Source organism: Pseudonaja textilis, chromosome 13, assembly GCF_049901715.1.
Source record: "Pseudonaja textilis isolate UNSWEBS1 chromosome 13, rPseTex1.2, whole genome shotgun sequence".
In the NCBI taxonomy this organism is placed as follows: domain Eukaryota; kingdom Metazoa; phylum Chordata; class Lepidosauria; order Squamata; family Elapidae; genus Pseudonaja; species Pseudonaja textilis.
Window position 1 is genome coordinate 8,448,083 of NC_142002.1, and position 17,269 is coordinate 8,465,351.

General features: G+C 40.7%; 1 protein-coding gene across 2 annotated transcripts in view; it reads left to right on the plus strand.

Moving 5' to 3' along the window:
- AGBL1 (AGBL carboxypeptidase 1) overlaps positions 1-17,269 on the plus strand; it is a 508,769-nt gene that overhangs the window by 288,134 nt on the left and 203,366 nt on the right. The window lies entirely within an intron of this gene.

Genomic DNA, 17,269 nt, shown 5'->3' on the forward strand with positions numbered 1-17,269 from the left:
ATAAAGGTGGGTCCTTATCAGCCTTATCCTGAAAGATTGTGGCAGACTTCTGTTGGACTATTCATAAACTGTTTGGGACTCATTACAGGCTGTGAATGCATATAATTCACAGCCATTGAAATAAACAAAAAAGGTTTTTGGGAACAACATGTGATAGTTACTGTCTCAGGAAGCCTTGGTCAGAACAGATAGATCTAGTAGAGAATAGGTTATTGTTTTAAGGTTGTTCCCATGAGTGAGCTATTGAAAGTCAATATGCCATTCTCTTGGGAGAAGGTAGAGAGAGCTTTTTTTAAGTTGTCCTACAAAGAAATAGCTTCTTTCAGATGTTTTACCTTAATCAGCAGAAGCACTAAGCAAATTGACAAATGCACGCTGGGAAGAGTGACTGCTGAAGAGTAAATAGACAGGACTGAAAATTAATCATAGCAATGTTCTTGTTTGACAGGGAAATAGTGCACCATTATTTCTGCATTATTTCAGGGATGTGCTATTAACCATCAAACAAACAAACAAACAAAAAGTGTGACAGGTGAGCATCAGAGAAAGCATCTTTAGGATGTCTTTCTAAAAGAGCTTACCCAGTATCTGCATTATGTTACAATTTTGTAAACAACAAACTAAAAGACTCAAGGTCCATCCACCCCTGATAGGACCTAATGGTAAAGACTGCAATTATGACACCATTAAAGACAACATCTTTAACACATTCTTTGGCTCAGTGTTTGTAAACAGCAATGGATCATGTCCAGTATTTCCTAGCTAAACTACAGAAAACTACAATGATCAACCATCTCTAACTATTGGACTGGATGGAATATGTGCCTACTTCTTTAAAAAGCTATCCATTGCCATAGCAGAACCTCTAAGCATAATCTTTGAAAAATCTTTCAGGACCAGCTCCTTGCCTAACTTATGGTCACAAGCTACGGTCATCCCCATCTTCAAAAAGGGAGACCCCAGCCTAGTTGAAAATTACAGACCAATCTTCTTATGCTGCATCACCTGTAAAGTCATGGAATCAATTATTAACCAATCTATTATCCTCCACTTAGAGACAAACAACCTACTTTCTAATAAACAATTTGGTTTCAGAAAAAAACTATCCTGTAATCTGCAACTCTTACACTGCAAAATCATATGGACTACACAACTCGATCAGGGCAAAACAATAGATGCAATCCACATAGACTTCTGTAAAGCCTTTGATTCAGTGGTACACAACAAACTACTCCTAAAACTAAAATCTTATGGTATCTCTGGACAATTGCATAACTGGATAGAAGCATTCCTGTCAAATAGACAATAAATGGTCAAAATTGGGAGTGTCCTATCAAATTCTATACCTGTCAATAGTGGTGTCGCCCAAGGCAGACCAACTCTCTTCATACTCTACATAAATGACCTCTGTGATCTCATTAAGAGCAACTGCGTTCTCTTCGCTGATGATGTAAAGCTGTTCAATACCACAGACAATACTACTACCCTTCAAAAAGACCTTGACTATGTATCAGAATACAATGTATCAAATGGCAACTTCAAATCTCAACAAATAAATGCTCTGTCTTACATATTGGCAAAAAAGAAATCAGAAAATAAAATACAAGCTGAATAGTCAAGACCTTGTTGATGATCCAATCTCTGTAAAGGACCCTGGAGTACTCATCTCTAATGATATAAGTGCTAGAGCCCACTGTAACTACATAGCCAAAAAGGCATTAAGAGTTTTTAACCTAATCCCACATAGCTTTTTCTCTGGTAATATCACACTACTAACTAAAGCATGCAAAACATTTGCTAGACCAATACTTGAATACAGCTCATCAGTCTGGGAACCCACATTACGTATCTGATATTAGCACAGTTGAGAAAGTCCAGAAATATTTCACAAGAAGAATTCTCCACTCCTCTAGTCGTAGAATACCTTATGGCACCAGACTTGAAATTCTAGACCTAGAAAACCTTGAATTACAATGTCTTCAGTCTGATCTAAGCATGGCATATAAAATTATACATTGCAATGCCCTACCTGTCAATCAATACTTCAGCTTCAACCATAACAACACAAGAGCACACAATAGATACAAACTCAAGGTTAACCACATCAAACTTGATTGCAGGAAATACGACTTCAGCAACAGAGTGGTCAATGTCTGGAATACTCTACCTGACTCTGTGGTTTCTTCCCCAAACCCCCGAAACTTTAACCTTAGACTGTCTACTAGTGACCTCACCCCTTTCCTAAGAGGTCTGTAGGGAGCGTGCATAAGCACACCAACGTGCCTACCGTCCCTGTCCTATTGTTCCTTTTATTTTTCTTATATGTACCCATTTCATGTATTCATAACTATGTATATACTTATACCTATTATCTTGTAAGCGATTGACAAATCAAAATAAATAAATAAAAAATAAAATGTATTTGTACTTATAACTGCTCTGAAGAATACAGAACTCACTTCTTTAAACATTTTTTCTTTCTATTTTTTCTTAACTTTTAAACTTTTCTTGGACCCTTTGGTGATTTTCTTTCTTTCTTTCTTTCTTTCTTTCTTTCTTTCTTTCTTTCTTTCTTTCTTTCTTTCTTTCTTTCTTTCTTTCTTTCTTTCCTTCCTACCTACCTACCTACCTACCTATCTACCTACCTTTATTGTTTGGAGGTGGCCTTATTCCTAGGGATTTTTTAAAAGTATCCAAACTTAGTTTTTGTTTCTCTGTGATTTGATCCACTGCATTTGATAGTATACTTATTTTTGCTGCTGATTTTCTGACACCGGTTTTATTGTGTTCTATTGGGTTTTTTAAAATAGATTGTTTCAATTTATATTAAATATAAATAATTTTCCACACAGAAATCTTCAGCAACAGGACATAAATATCGCAATAGACGAGTAAACATATAAATAATCCAAATCTAGTCTATTAGGAATTAAGAGCAAAAGCTATTGTTACTTACAGCCATTGTTGTGCTCCAAGATCATATAATCCCCTTTTCCAACCTTCTGACAAGCAAAATCCATGGGGAAGCCGGATTCACTTAACAACCGATTACTAACTTGTCAGCTGCAGTGATTCACTCAACAATGGAGGCAAGAAAGGGCATAAAATGGGTCAACATTCACTTAACAACAGACATTTTGAGCTCAGTTGTGGTTGTAAGTTGAGGCCTACCTGTACTTAGCATGAAACTGAAGTGAAGAAGATGCTTTGAAGAATTATTATTGTAGAAATCTACAGGGGAACAATTGTGAAACGTCAAAGAACAGAATGGAAACAATTGCTACAAATGTTCCATCCCACGGTCCCAACTGCATTCCAAAAAGAAAAAAGAAAAAAGGAAAAGAAAATTAATGAGAAGGTAGCTGTGAAAGTATTGAGAAATGGGAAGACTGCGGGAGCAGACAATGTAACTGGAGAAATGTTAAAATATGAATGTGGTTTACTTATGCAGTCGCCGTGCAGCTTGTTTAATAGTGTGAAGACTATATCTGTGCTTGATGATTGAAAGAGTATCGTTGTGGTCCCCAAAGGGAGGAAAAAGAAAAGTAGCAAACGTGAATGCAAAAACTACAGTGGATGAGTCTGTTCAGATTGGCTGGGAGAAAGGCGGGGGGGCTGGTAGAATGGAAAGAGTAGAAGAGGCAACAACCAGCAACGTTTGGGTGTGGGTGTGTGTAGTGTGTCTGTACTCTGGGCAAGGATGTGTGGAATGGTTTTGGTTCTTTGGTACAAATAAAAAGTTGGTTGCACTGTTTTTGTTTTGTTTTGTTTTAATTTAGAGAATGCATACAGTATTGTATAAGAGTGCCATGAAACCTGCTTGGAAGCTGAACAGCTGACAGGGAGTGGGAGTGTGGCTCCGTTGGCTGTGGAGGAAACTGGGGAAGGGCAAAGTCCAGCTGGGCAAAGCAGGGAAGAGGTAGAACAAGGGAGAGGGAATTCAGAGGAAGGCCCACCTCCTCTTCATCCTAGGGCATGCAGGGAGGAATGGAGAAGAGAGCAATGTGGGTTGCGTAGCTCACGGGGGAGGAAAGGGTTCTGATTTCCTTCATTAGCTGCAGCTGGGAACAGTTTATAAAAAAGGCAAGCTGCGTGTGGCAGGCTGTTGGAAGCAAATGTGACTTTATTTTTGTTGTCATGGCTTATCTGTTCCTGCCATCTTCCCAAACATGTGAATTTTGCCATACTTTCAAGTCTGAAATTCTTGCTCCTGCCCTGCCAAGGTAATTACTTCAGTTTGGCTTGTTTGGACTTTAAGTTACAGTTTGTTTTTACCCTGTTTTGGACTTAATTTTCTGCAGTCAAAGGCTGTTCCTTTGAGAGGGAGAGTTTTTCTGCAGCCAGAAGCCATAACCTGGACATTGGGGGCAAAGTTGGAGATAATAAAGGGACTCTTATTGATTATCTGATTGTGTTTCCTTTGTGCCACACCCTGGGTCATCACACCTTTGTGCCAATATTAGGGCATATGCAGCTTGGATAGAACTTTAATCGGAGTCCATTTAAACTATTAATCAAATTAATTAATTTTAATTGATTTTTGAACTAATTTGGGAAAATGTGCCTTTGGACTTCACAAAAGCCATTCCAGCTTGACTGATCAATTTAGAGGTATCTCGTTTGACAATTGGATTTGACTTTCCAATTCTATTGAATCAGTGTTGAATTGCATCTTTTAATTTGAGATTTACAAATGCACCATGCATCAATCATGGTGGAAGTCTCCAAAATTAAACTTCTCAAGCATTTCTTTTCACAAGTTATGGATTAAAGTTTTCCCTTAAATCCTAATACTTGAACATCAGGGAGCATTTCTCCTTGAAATGAATCTATAAAATCGACTCTTCTCCCCTTCTGCAATTTGAAATAGGTAATTTCTCCAACAGAGTTGTTCTATGCTGAATCTTCCAGTTGTGAAACTAGAAATCAAAATGTAGAATCTGATTTTGGAAGGAGGTGTGGATGTTGCCTCCAAGGAAGAAAAAAAGACAAAGCTTGTTGTTTGTGGTCCTTGTCCATACCCTGCTCAGTTTTTCTCCACTACATTATCTCGATCATTTTGCTTCAAAATGTTGAGAATTAAATTGCAACACTTGGTTGATCCCAATTGAGCTGCCCTGAATGTATGTCAGATCAATGGAAATGCAATAAGATGACTGGCTTTAAGAAACTGAAACATAAAGCCAAAGAAACTATTGATCTTATGCATGGTATTTTCTTCTTGAAAGAAGGAGGAGGAAGAGGAGGAAGAGGAGGAGGAGGAAGAAGAAGAGGATATTCCTATAGTATCCTCCCCAGAACAATATCTGCTCTGTTCTTCAAAGTCCAATTGAGTCATTAGCAAAGAGCCTTTTCCCAAAACAAATGGCCAGGATAGTGGTCATTTCTCAGTCTCTTTACTTGAACAATGGCAAAACTGTTAGTAAATGCAGAAAAATGATTTCCCCATCATTTCAGAAATGGTGCTGAGATCACCCAATGTTCCTTTCCTTAATGAATTATCATGGCAACAAATCTCCCACCTTTCTCTTCAGATATCTCTCTACTTTTCCTGTAACAATCTACACCATCTAATAGATGTTATAAAAATATGAAAACCCTGCTGAAATCAATGAAATGAATGGCTTGCTTGGTCCAGCATTTTCCCCTGGTGGCCAATCAGATGTCTCTGGGAAGTCTGCAAAACATGATTAGAATTTGGAGAAGAAATTGATCTGTCAATAAAATATGGCAATAGGAGAGTTTCCAAGCGTTGTGTTTTCCTAGCCATCAAATGTGTTAATTTTTCTGCTCAGACTCCTATAATTCTATTGCTCTGTGCTGCTCTTTGATGAGCACATTCTTGCCTGGTGCTCTCCTTGATGTTCTTTCCAAATAGAATTTTGCTACATCATGATTCTGCCCTGAAGAAAGGGATTGACAGCAAAGGGATTGATCAAGCTACAAAAGGATGTTCTATAAAGGGAACAACAGAAAGGAGTTTTTAAATGATTGCAGATACTTGGCAGGTTCTTTTGAAGTGGATTTTACTTGTAATATGGATTTCTCTTTGGAGAGAGCCTTGGAGAGAGCCAGAAACACAAGGTTTGCACTGCTCGCTATAATTGTGCTAAGTTGTGGAAGCTGAGCAGGTCCTGTTTTCTCATCGTTTTGGAGTCAGGCATGAAGGAATAATTTTGATTTCTTCCCTTTGAATTCTCTGACACTCCTCTGATTATTAAGGAAAACTTGAAAGCCTGTAGAGGTGGCATTCCAGACAGCCAAAGCTTTTGAAAGTAAGTAGGTATACCAGTGCTCTGCAGCTCTTGAAAACTACTAAATAAATGAGGTGTGCAGATGCTCTGGCAGAATTCTTTAATCCCGCAAGCTATCCCAAGACAACAAATCCTTAATTCACAGCACTTGAACAAAGCTATGCCAGGTGGATTGCAAGATATGTAAGCATTAAAGTCTCATGATTTGTATTATGAGATAACTAAACTTAGGGTCAGAGTCTTTAGCATCTCTAACGAAGTGGGCAGAATGTAGAATTAGTTTTAAATACAATGAGAATCAAATTATTTCTTCTGGAGACATGGGGAAAGAGGGTTGGCCAAATTATTTAGCTATACTGACGTATTTAAATTTTTATTTTGGAGAAGACTCCTGAGAATATCATGGATAGTAAAAAAAACAAACAACAAATGAATCATTAAACAAATCAACTTAGAATTCTCAGTGGAGGCCAAATGGCTAGGCTCAAATAGTCTTCAAGGACATTATGTAGAAGTCTGTCTATTTGGAGAAAACTCTAATGCTGAGAAAGATGGAAGGAAACAGAAGGAGAGGACAACCAGAAACTTGGAAAGATTCAATTACGGTGGCATTGGATTAAAATTGGAAGACCTGAAAAATAAGATTAGAGACAGATCTTCATGGACACAATCAATCTTTGAAGTTGATGATGGCACATAATCAGTTAATAGTAGTTGGTAAGCTGGCTATAGGATTAGGATCACTGAGTATTCCATTATGGTTTAACTACAGTATGTTACACATTCATTTCCAGAAGCCCAAAGGCAATGAGAGTTTTATAAACTATTAAAAAATGGTTACTTTGTAATGGAAAGCCATACCCAACCAGTAGTCTGTCTTGAGTCTGGGATACCCAAAATTAAAGACAGAGCATGGGGACTGTCAGTTTCATACTGGTTAAAGATTAAATTTGTTCCTACAGGGCTATTATAGTTAAGCTTAGCCAGCAATTTTATCTCACTGTTGATAAAAGCAGTACAGCAGAACAAAACTAATCAAGGACGGAACCAAAAGTTAGAACAATTAATCAGTTGGATGGCTTAGCTTGCCTCCAGAAGTTGTGGGTGCTCTGTCATTGGACGTTTTTAAGAAAAGATTTAACAGCCATTTGTCTGGAATGGGATAGGGTCTCCTGCTTGAGTATGGGGTTGGACTAGAAGACCTCCAAGGCACCTTCCAACTTTGATATTCTGTAATCTGCAATACCTGTAGATTCCTTAATGTCAGACTTGTTCAGTCCAAAAAGCTGGTATTGCTACTCATAACCTGAGATATTTGTATACCCTTTCTTCCTCTAACTTAAGAAAAACATCTTTTAGAGCCAAGTATCATAATCATTCAATTACCTGGCATATATGACAGTGTTCCCCTATTCAGCATACTTACCTTGTGACTTTGAGGAAATTGAGACAATTCAACATGTTCTTTTCTGGTTGTAATGCTTATAAGGACCTTCAAAAGGACTTCATAACCTCCCTTCTACTAAGTACACCTATGAAAATGGATGATTTTAACACCCACCTTATACTTTCAACTCCAACCATAAAGCCAGCTACACAATAGCAAATTTATTAGTGCAGCAGATAAAATGAAGCAAGAACTAGCTTCAAGCTTCCAGCATAACTTGACAATTCTTTCTCCTTCCTTCTCTTTTAACTGTTTGGTTTTATTTCATTGGATCTATTGCTGATTTTTTAAAAAAATTGTAAATGTTCCATACTAGCAGGCTTGTAGACCTGCATTCCTATTGGTCCGGAAGAACCGGGCCGTGATTGGACGATATACACATTCCTGATTGGTTCGTATGGGGTTTGCCGCGATTGGGTAAAACCAAGCGCGGCAAGCTTAAACAACTGTCATAGGCTGCCTGGCCGCGGCCAGCTCTATATAAAGGGCTGCTGCGGCTAGGCTTGTTGTCTCAGAATCTGCCTCCTTAATAAAGAGCTGTTGTTCACTACTTGAGCCTCGTCTCTCTATGGGACCCACCGACCATACTTAACAGTAAATAATTTGAGTTTTTAAAGACCATGCTTCTTTGATAGGATGCATATTTTATAATATCTTTCCAATGGCATGAAAATATGTCTGAGATGCTTGTTAGATGATGGCCAAGTGGTGATCCATCTGTTAGGGTGCCTTATGGAACTATCTATATCTATATATATGTTTTCTTAAGTTTTCGCAGGTACTTACATGTATGGTATAGAGCTTTGTTCGGGTATTTTCCCACGTCATTGTAGTTGTGCTTTTAAAGTTGTAGCAACGTTTTGGCAGAATCTCATCTGCCATCATCAGGCTTCTGTATTGTGTCTGTCAGAGCCCTCTTGAAAAGCATCCACGTGGGCTGACTCATTCCAAGTAGAGTCCATGCAGAGCAGACGAAACTCTGCAATATATTCTTGCAGAGGACGTTTCCCCTGACAAATGTCCCACAAACGTCTAGCCATGGTTTGAGTTTTAATTGGGTTTTCCAACATTACCCGCATTTGCTGCTGAAAGCCCTGGAAATCATTCAACAAAGGGCTATCTTGGGTCAACAAAGGAGTAGCCCATTTGGCAGCCTGCCCAGATAAGAGGCTAATAATAAACCCCACCTTAGCCCAGTCATTTGGAAAGTCTTCAGGCCGCAAGGTAATAAATAATTGGCACTGTCCCATAAATGCCAGTAACATATCAGTCTGTCCTGAGAATTTATCCGGCATAGATACCGGGCTTTTCCTAGAGGGAGGGACTGAATGAGCAGCAGGAGTTTGCAAATGTGAAACATGGTTTACCAACTGTGTTACCTGATTTTGGAGGATCTGTTTATTTTGTAGCAGTTGGTCTATCTGTTGCTGTTGCTGCTCCACCAAACGCTGCAGTTGAGTTTGGTCCATCTTGGTATGAAGATGGTTTGTCAGGCCAGAAGCAAAAATGTTATGCCTCACCTAAATCCACAGGTGAGCAATCACAATTCTGAAGTTCCAAAAATATAAGCAACTAAAAACAAACCCCAACCAAGATAACTGCTGAAGTTTTTCCAGTCTTCACAAGTAATTCCGATATCTGTTTGGCAAACCTGAAGTGCCTATAAATCACAATGCCTCAGAGAATCTTCACAAGACTTACGCTCTAACAAGACACTTTGCTTCTGGTAAATTTCTCAAACCAATCCATTTCCTTTTATCCCCTAAAGGGGGCTTGTTAGTCTCATTAATCATTGGCTTGATGCTTCTTTCCCAATTGAGATTGACGTCTCAATCTCCGTCTATTTCTCACATCAAGCCAGGATCCCTCAAAACCCTCCTCCTCCGCACTTGAAACCTCTTGCATGTTTTCCTGATTATTTGTTCCCGGCTGCTGTATAATCAGAGAGGGAGATTCGGGGGAGTTCACCTCCAATAAATCAGGTTCATCTCACATAGCTAAGTCCACGTCCTCATCCTGGCTGCCCTCAGAATCACTCAGCAATGCAGGCTCAAATCTCACTGCCATATCCTCTTCGCTCGAGCTCACATCTGCCAACGGAACAGATTCCAATCCCGGAGTCACAATACATATACATACATACATACATACATACATACGTGTGTGTGTGTGTGTGTGTGTGTGTGTGTATGTGTATATATATATATATATTTTCTGAGGTTCTCGCGGGTATTTGTATGTGGATCTTTGGTTGTTTGGGTTTTCTCCCGTGTAAGATTTGAAGTTTCTAGGCAACGTTTCGATGAAGTCTCATTCATCATCTTCAGGCTTCATCATCTTCAGCCGAAGACAGAAGCAAGAGCCAAAGACAGAGGCCTGATGATGATGAATGAGACTTCATCGAAACGATGCCTAGATACTTTGAATCTTACGCGGAGAAAATATATATATATATATATATATCCATATATATATATATATATATATATGTTTCTGTCTCACCTGTATCCATAGGTGAGAATCCAAAGTTCCAAAGTTCAAATGCTCAAACAGACAAACCCAGACATGGCAGAGTTAACTGCTTCTGTTTACACAGTCCTTGGCAGTCTTCCTGGAATCTGTCTGGCAAGTCCGAGCTAACCATAAATCAAGACACTGCAGCCGAGAGAGTCAGATGCATTCTCCAAACCAAAAGACACTTCGCTTCAAACAAGGATTAAGAGCTAGCACGCTTCTTTATATCCCCTGAAGGGGTGTGTCAGTCTCTCTAAATAATCTCTGGCTTGACGTTTCTTTTCAAATTGTGATTGACATTTCAATCTTCTTCTAGTCCTAACATCAAGCCAACATCCGTCTGTCTCGTCATCATCACCGCCTCTGGCACGTTCTGTGGATCAGCTGCTGACACCTGAGGTATGAATGAAGTGGAAGGTTCTGGAGATGATCGTGTCTCCGACACTCTCTCATCCTCCTCATCATTCACCCCATGTCCTCTGATACATCAGACTCCAAACTCCAAACTCACAGCAGGCTCAAACCTTCCATCTTCAGATGCATCAGATTCAAAACTCACAGCAGGCTCAACCCTTCCAGTCACAACATACATATATATATGTAGGCAGATGAGATTCTGCCGAAACGTTGCTACAACTTTAAAAGCACAACTACAATGACGTGGGAAAATACCCGAACAAAGCTGAATTCCATATATGTAAGTACCTGCGAAAACTTGAGAATATATATATAAACCCGAACAACCAAAGATCCATATATATATATGGATCTTTGGTTGTTCGGGTTTTTTCTCCCGCGTAAGATTCAAAGTATCTAGGCAACGTTTCGATGAAGTCTCATTCATCATCATCAGGCCTCTGTCTTCGGCTCTTGCTTTTCAGAGTGATGTGAGATTGCAGCTGCTTTTTCCTTCCAACTGCCAGTGGGGGTGGGACTTGATTGGGTGGGGGCTTGGCTGTGTTCTGATTGGGTGGATTTCCTGCTGCCCGGCTTCGAGTTCGAGGTCGTGCTGCATCTCCATAGTGGGTGTCGGCCTGCTTCATGTATGGCTCGGAGGGGTTTGAAGTGGGTAGTGATGCAGCTGCAGTGCAGCTTCTGGTCCATGGTCGTTTCTCATCTTCTGAGTGGGTGTGAGTCTGTTTTCTACATGGGAGTGTGGTGGTGGCATCTTGTGTGGCTCTGATGGGTGTGGGTCTGGTGTCATTCTTCATGTTAGGTACTCGTCTGTTCATGAGGGCGGGTTTCCAAATGGCTGGAAGGCGGGAGGTGTCATCTCGTTTGTTCATGCTGTGTGGGCATTTTTCTATCTCTATGGCTTTTCTGATTATTCTGCTGTTGAAGTGTTTGGTTTTGGCGATAGGTCTGGTATTTTTAAAGTCAATCTCATGTCCTGTGGCTTTGAGGTGTTGGACCAGGGAAGAGGTCGGTTCTTCTTTTTTGATAGAGTTCTTATGTTCTTCAATGCGTGCACTTATTCTTCTGTTAGTTTGTCCAATGTATGTGGTGGGGCAGGCGGTGCAAGGGATTTCGTATACTCCTTGGTTTTCTAATTCGATTTTGTCTTTGGGGTTTCTTAGGATGGTGGATATGTTTTTGTTTTTGTGCAGAATGCTGTTTTAATGTTGTGTTTTTGGAGGACCTTGCTGATTTTGTCTGTTGTGCCTTTTATATATGGGAGGAGGGCTTTGCCGTTCTCTTATTCTCTGTCTTGGATTTTGGTTGGGGTTTCTTTTTGGATTAGGTGGGTAATCTTCTTTCTTTGGAATCCATTGGCTGTTAGTACATTGGTGAGAGTGTGTAGTTCGGTTTTTAGGTGTTGTTCGTCGGCTAAGCATTTTGTTCTGGAGATGAGTGTCTCGGCTATGGAATTGATCTGTGCTGGGTGGTGGTGTGAGAGTGCATGTAGATAGTGGTTTGTATGTGTTTTCTTCTGGTAGATGGTGTGTCCTAGGGAGCCATTGGATTTTTTGTATACCAAGACATCTAGGAAGGGAAGTTGATTGTTAGCTTCTGTTTCCATCGTGAATTGTATTTTGGGGTGTAGGCTGTTGAGGTGTGTGAGGAAGTTGTTCAGTTTTTCTTTCCCATGTGGCCAGATTATGAAGGTGTCATCTACGTATCTGAGCCAGAGTTTGGGTTTGTGATCGTATTTTTCTAGAGCTTGTGTTTCAAAGTGTTCCATGTAGAGGTTTGCGATGACAGGTGAGAGGGGTGATCCCATGGGTGCTCCTTCTATTTGTTTGTATTTTTGTCCGTTGAAGGTGAAGTATGTATTGGATAGGCAGTGGTTGGTCAGATCTAGGATGTGCTTGGGGGGGGGGGTTATTTGTTTTGGATGGCTTCTTTTATTGGCACTTGGGTGAAGAGGGATATTACATCGAAGCTCACTAGTAGGTCACTGGGTTGTAAGTTTTGTTTCTTTATGATCTCGATGAACTGGAATGAGTTTCTTACGTGTGAGTTGATGGATTCTGCATAGGGCTGTAGTTGTTTGGTGAGAAATTTGGCTAGGTTTTGTAGAGGTGAGCCTATGGAGCTGACTATTGGTCTAAGTGGGGTTCCTTCTTTGTGTATCTTGGGGAGACCATAAAGCTTAGGGCATCTGGATGATTTCTCTCTGGATATGATTCTTTGCTGGATTTCTTCACTGATGGGGGAGGCTTTTATTTTGGATCTGGTGGTTTTTTCTAGGTAGGTGGTGGGGTCTGTCTTTAGGGGTTTGTATGTGGGGTCTTGGAGTAGGTTGGTTAACTTGGTTTGGTAGTCAGATGTGTTCATAACCACTGTCACGTTGCCCTTGTCTGCTGGTAGGATTATTATGCTGGTGTCTTCTTTCAGGTTAAGTAGTGCAGTTTGTTCTTCTTTGGATAAGTTGCTTTTGGGTGGTTTGCTAGTGCAGAGGATGTTGGTGATTTCGAGTCTGATTCTGTTAGCATCATCAAGGTTGGTTTTGGTCAGGCTGGTTTCAACTCCGCATATGATGGTTTCTGTGGGGATGTGTTTGGGAGCGACAGCAAAGTTGAATCCTTTTGAAAGGACCTTGTTTCGGCTTCGGTGAGGATCTTGTCTGAGATGTTGTGCACTGTTTGTTTCATGTGTGGCTGTGGGGGGGGGGGAGTTGGTTTCTGGAGTTGTTGTAGTTTTCTGAGTTTGTTGGTGTGTGTGTCTGTCTTGAGGGTGGTCTGTGTTTCGGCTCTCCAGACAGCGAGTTGTTTGGATTTGTCCCAAAGTAAGGGGTGAATCTTGTTGCTGAGTCTGAGGTGGAGTGTGAGGAGATCTTTGTTGATTTGGTCTAGGAGAAATCTTTTTGTGTGAAGTTCATTTCTAATTAGGGCCAGTTCTGTTCTTTTTAGGATGCGTTTGGTGGCTGCTGTGTTGGTGTGGAATTTCAATTGGAAGCTTGTGGGAATTAAATTTTGATCCCGGCAGTTGCATAGGAATGCGAGGTCACATAAAATGGAAGCTCTTTGGACTTCAAGTTTTTCATAAGTCCTAGTCAGATGGTGGGTTTCCTCCCCGTAGAGGGGCAATATTTGTTTTCTGAGGTTCTCGCGGGTATTAGTATGTGGATCTTTGGTTATTCGGGTTTTCTCCCGCGTAAGATTGGAAATATCTAGGCAACGTTTCGATGAAGTCTCATTCATCATCTTCAGGCTTCTGTCTTCGGCTCTGTGCTTCTCAGAGTGATGTGAGCTTGCAGCTGCTTCTTCCTTTTAACTGCCAGTGGGGGTGTGACTTGATTGGGTGGGGGCTTGGCTGTGTTCCGATTGGGTGGGGGTGTGTTCTCATTGGTAGGGGTTTTGGCTGTGTTGTGATTGGTTGGGGGGTTGGCCGTGTTCTGATTGGCTGGAGGCGTGTTCTGTTCAGGTGGGGGCTTGGTTGTGCTCAGGTTAGTCTTAGTTGCTGGGGGATTTGAGCTGGTGAGCTGTTTGGCTTCGAGTTCGTGGTCGTGCTGCATCTTCATGGTGGGTGTTAGTTTGCTTCATGTATAGCTCGGAGGGGTTTGAAGTGGGTAGTGATGCAGCTGCAGTGTGGCTTCTGGTCCGTGGTCATGTCTCATCTTCTGTGTGGGTGTGAGTCTGCTTTCTGCGTGGAAGTGTGGTGGTGGCATCTTGTGTGGCCCTCATGGGTGTGGGTCTGGTGTCATTCTTCATGTTAGGTACTAGTCTGTTCATGAGGGCGGGTTTCCAAATGGCTGGTAGGTGGGAGGTGTCATCTCGTTTATTCATGCTGTGTGGGCGTTTTTCTATCTCTATGGCTTCTCTGATTATTCTGCTGTTGAAGTGTTTGGTTTTGGCGATAGGTCTGGTATTTTTAAAGTCAATCTCATGTCCTGTGGCTTTGAGGTGTTGGACCAGGGAAGAGGTCGGTTCTTCTTTTTTGATAGAGTTCTTATGTTCTTCAATGCGTGCACTTATTCTTCTGTTAGTTTGTCCAATGTATGTGGTGGGGCAGGCGGTGCAAGGGATTTCGTATACTCCTTGGTTTTCTAATTCGATTTTGTCTTTGGGGTTTCTTAGGATGGTGGATATTTTTTTGTTTTTGTGCAGAATGCTGTTTTAATGTTGTGTTTTTGGAGGACCTTGCTGATTTTGTCTGTTGTGCCTTTTATATATGGGAGGAGGGCTTTGCCGTTCTCTTGTTCTCTGTCTTGGATTTTGGTTGGGGTTTCTTTTTGGATTAGGTGGGTAATCTTCTTTCTTTGGAATCCATTGGCTGTTAGTACGTTGGTGAGAGTGTGTAGTTCGGTTTTTAGGTGTTGTTCGTCGGCTAAGCATTTTGTTCTGGAGATGAGTGTCTCGGCTACAGAATTGATCTGTGCTGGGTGGTGGTGTGAGAGTGCATGTAGATAGTGGTTTGTATGTGTTTTCTTCTGGTAGATGGTGTGTCCTAGGGAGCCATTGGATTTTTTGTATACCAAGACATCCAGGAAGGGAAGTTGATTGTTGGCTTCTGTTTCCATGGTGAATTGTATTTTGGGGTGTAGGCTGTTGAGGTGTGTGAGGAAGTTGTTCAGTTTTTCTTTCCCATGTGGCCAGATTATGAAGGTGTCATCTACGTATCTGAGCCAGAGTTTGGGTTTGTGATCGTGTTTTTCTAGAGCTTGTGTTTCAAAGTGTTCCATGTAGAGGGGATCACCCCTCTCACCTGTCATCGCAAACCTCTTTGATGGGTTGGCTTGAGTTGATGCCATCCCAGAGGGTGTAGGTCATACCCACCTCTCTCCAGGTACCCTTGTCCAGGGCAGTTGCTTCATTAACAGGAGCTTTGAGGAAGATAGTAATGTGTGGGTCACTTTGGCACCATTGGTGTTCTCAGCACATTGTGGTTTGGGTAAGATGGGGAGAAGGCAAGTGAACCCAGGAGAGCAGTGGCATTTTGAAGTTTGTAAATGAAAGCTGTCAAGATCCCATAATGGAGATGCAACCAAATCGTAAACTTGAAAATCAAGGTAAAAGAAGACAATCTGACACCATTCTATTTAAACAGAAGTCTTGATGGTCATCCCTAGGCTTAAGCAGAAGTCTTGATGGTCATCCCTAGGCTTGAGTCAATGTTTGTGTCAGCTCTGGAAGCCATAGTAGCTCCAGAAGCTTCCACGCTGCCACATTCTTGTGCTTGGGAAATTAGGAGAGGGGGGATTTCCTGGACCGTACATAGTTAGACATAATAGCATTCTTCTTTACAGTCAAGGTCTTGTTATTCCTGCACCTAGATGAGGAGTGGTTTAAGGGATGTCTCAAGTTGGGACGGATGGTGATTGGGGCATATGGTGGAATGATGGGTTCAGGGGATGTACTTGTATTTTTTTAATTATTGAAGGAAAACCCAGATCTCTCAGATTCAGGTTTTCGCAGATGTGCTAGTATGACTTTTCCAATAAAAAGAAACTTTGAGATGCCTGTCTCAGATTTTTTGATTGGAGTTTGGTTTTGCTGAAACACTGACATTTGTGTGTTGTTGAAAGAGATTGCAGGTTCCTTTTTGCTCCATAGTATGACCACCTTCTCACCATTATGGGGAGAAAGAGTGAGGGACAGCTTGCTGATGGAAGGCATAATTAAATCCCTTCAGATATGGATGCAACTAAAACATGAACCAGTGGATTCTATGAATCTCAGCATCAAAGTGCTAAATGGAACATAATCCAGTTTATGTATTCATAACACTGCAGACTTATTTGGAGAAGAGTTCCATCAAGATCATCAGAGTTTACATCTAGGTAAATGTTTGGGGTTGGGAATGCTTTTTTTTCCAGCTTAAATTGAAGCTGTCCATTCAAATATCTGCAGCACCAGAATACCATTTGGGGCGGGGGGAGCAATATAAACAAAGAGAAAAGCATGGGCTCTGATTTAATCAAAAGAATGGATATTTATTTGAAATTCCTTTTTAATAGAGGAGAATCCACCTTGGTTTATTTTGCCTTGCTTTGTTTATTTCCTTTGGGATATTGGAACTCAAAAAGTAATGCCTAGTTTTATTCAAAATTGCATTAGTAGTCAATTTTGGCCTATAACACAAGAGAGAATTACAGGATCTCTCCTTTCTAAAATAATCTGGTGTGAACATCTAAACATAGTCTATATAGTTAGGGTCTGCACTGTAATATTTACTCTCCTTTGAAGGACTACTTTGTGAATGGTTTTATTATTTGCACAGCCTATTACAAACCTGGATGGGTTAAATGAATGGAGAGAATATGGGCAACTTACTGAGATACATAGGCACAGCTGAAGTTTTCCTACGTTGTGGCATTTCTGGATAGCAATCTAATTTGAAAATTAAGATTTTCAAAGATTTCAGATGCTGAAATCCTCTAGCCTATTCTTCTTTAGATGCTTGCACATATTATTCCCCTTATTTCAAAGCATAGTAATTCCATAAAAGTGCTACATTTAAGCTTCTTTTGGGATAAATGAGGTCTTAGTATGGCCTTTAGAAATATTAAATATTCATGTTATCTCTCCTTTACACTTTACTCTCACTGCATGCTCTATCTGTACCAGTTTTGTGTTTTCCCTTTTCTGCATTTTGGTCATTGAAATCAAAG